Below are 2,715 nucleotides of genomic sequence, written 5' to 3' on the forward strand. Positions count from 1 at the left end.
GCAGCTAAGAAACAAAAGACACTTCGTCAGCCAAGAGAGCTATTATTTTTTAGTTTATCAGGCAAAGATATCCATATGTTTATATTATTTTCTTCATTCATAGCTTTCAGTATTGTTAGGCAACAACTTTCTAAATTATAGGAATTCTCTATATCCCATGTGTAGTTAAAGTTTTTAAAGGTATGGTCTTCACTTCAATTGTTAGTTCTAGTAAATAGGGAGGAGACTTTATGAGTTATGAACCAAGGGAGGCACAAAGAATTTAAATCATGATCTATCCGATACAAATAAATTAATAATAATAATAATAATAATAAATAAATAAATAAAAAGGTAATGATCATAAGGCTCTTGAGAGTGAAGAAAAAAGCTAAGACAATCGAGAGACATGGATTTATAGTGAATCGTATTCTCTCCAAAGAGAGGAAGGTCCAGGTTACACAAGTTAGAGATATGAATGGATAGACGAAAATTCGAATTTGATTCACATCCCTATCCAATGAGGGGATATGTGGATTCGATCACAGTCTATTGATTGTAGAAACGTATCTCTAAAATGATGTAAAAAAGAATGGAAAAACAAGAACAAATAATGCACATAGATTTACGAGATTCAACAAGATTGTCTACTTCCTCTGTGAGATGAGATCTCTGCTTCACTATCAATGAAGAATATGGTTACAACGCTCATCCCTACACCTCTCTCAGATTGCTTATAGAGAAAGAGAATTTCACTACAAATATATAACGAAAAAATCTTAATACCAAAAAATACAAATTACCTTCAGTAAATAAGTTCTAAATAAAAAATTCTTAAAATACTTCTACAAAATTGAAAGACTTACAGCAGCACTCACTGAATTAAACTATCACAGAATATAAGACATTGTGCACCTACATTGAAAACTTCTGATATCGATACATATCAATACCTTGAATTCTTAAAATGTTAATTTTAGGGTTAGAGTAGTAGTAATGTACTACTCTAACTGGTGGTAAACTTCTACCATACCCTTGTAGAGATGGTTTGGTGTTAGTGGTGGTCTCTTGCTCAATTAACTTCCCCACTTGGTTTAGTAGACCGTGTTGGATGGGGAATGGGAATGGTCCCATTAAAATTTCAAAATTTTACGGCTTGCATTACGCCCGAGGGAGAAAGCTGAAAAACCGGTTTTCTTTGACTTTGGATTTGACTTTGGAGCCTTTTTTTTTTCTAATCGTTACTGAATGTCTGGCTGACCCGCTGGACATGGTGTCCATTTCTTAGGATTGCGGTAAGTTGACATCAGCTGATCTTGTTCTACACGAGAAGGTTAAAATAATATATACTGTAATAAGATTTGTCAAAAAGGACTTTGAGCATTGGGATTGAGTTTTCCTCACTAACAGTGAATAGAATAACATCTCTTAATTCATGGGTTTTGATGGTTGAATCAAATGGTAAACATTTTTTTTTATCCATAAGGAAGAAAAACTTTTACGAAAATAATTCAAAAGAATTCTAATATTCACATTTAATCTTGAATTAGAATAAAAAGGGTATACCTAGTGCATGAGGCACTTGCCACCACGGGGTTTGGGAGAAGGTCATAATGTACACAATCTTATCCCCACTTTCTGGAGAGATTGATTTTGACGAAAACCCTCAACAACTAGTCTTCAATGAAGAAATCTTATTGTTGTGCCAAATTTCGCTTCTAACCCAGAATTAGACTCAAGGGTTTAAATCATTTTCTTTGGAGTAAAGCCTTTTTACATTGTCAAGCTTGGGTAACCCTTTTGCATGGACAAATCATTATGAAAAACTCTCTAAATGAGTCATTTCATAAAGCTTCCTTACATTTTTTTTTTTAATCAAGGTGTTTGGCCAGCTGATCCACACAATCCCCAATTCGCCTTGACCATCTGGGCAACCCACGAATGAATAACTTCTTTACATTATCATTACGAAAAGTAAATGAAAAATTGAACACTAAAAGAAGGATGCATTGTTTTTCTTTTTAGTGTTATTATTTTTCTTACAATATGCCCACTAAATCTTTTGCCTTTTTATAACTCCATTTATTTCGAAGTAAAAGGAAACATTTCAAGTAAAATATTTATTTTTTAAGAGTAGATTTTTTATGCTCTCAATGTGGGAAAGAATCGATACACCATACTAATGATTGTTTTAAAAAAGGTATCATTAACATAGGGTCCACATATTCATAGTAGGAGAGAGAAAATGATAATAAAAAATATATATGAAAGAACATTGTACTCTAACAACGTGGGGGAAATTTCTCCATATTTGTTACAATTATTTTATAATTTTTTTCTTGTATGATGATTTTGCGAGGAAATATTTGAAACCACATATTAAATGTGATTATCAAATTAATTAAAGAATAAATATATAACTGAATAATGGACTTCAGAAAATAAGGGTGTATGTGAGAAAAAAAAAAGGTGTCAATGTGGAATAACTCCCCCAGCTGTGGGAGACATGCCTCCCCTACTCTTTAAAGATTTAACCCAATAAAAACAGAAGACATAACTATGTATGCCTGAATTGACCCAACTTTTTAATAAATATAATAATAATAATAATAATAATAATAATAATAAAAAAATAAAAAAATAAATAAATAAATAAATAAATAAAATTGACCCAATTGGAGTTGAACCATTGAAGAGCATAGCTTGTGAATCATCTCTAATTTTTTTTTTTTTTTT

General features: G+C 31.5%; 1 protein-coding gene across 2 annotated transcripts in view; it reads right to left on the reverse strand.

Moving 5' to 3' along the window:
• LOC122063270 (CCAAT/enhancer-binding protein zeta) overlaps positions 1–2,715 on the reverse strand; it is a 30,622-nt gene that overhangs the window by 6,142 nt on the left and 21,765 nt on the right. The gene's annotated exons all lie outside the window — the stretch shown is intronic.

The sequence above is a fragment of the Macadamia integrifolia genome, unplaced genomic scaffold, assembly GCF_013358625.1.
Source record: "Macadamia integrifolia cultivar HAES 741 unplaced genomic scaffold, SCU_Mint_v3 scaffold1275, whole genome shotgun sequence".
Classification (NCBI taxonomy): Eukaryota; Viridiplantae; Streptophyta; class Magnoliopsida; order Proteales; family Proteaceae; genus Macadamia; species Macadamia integrifolia.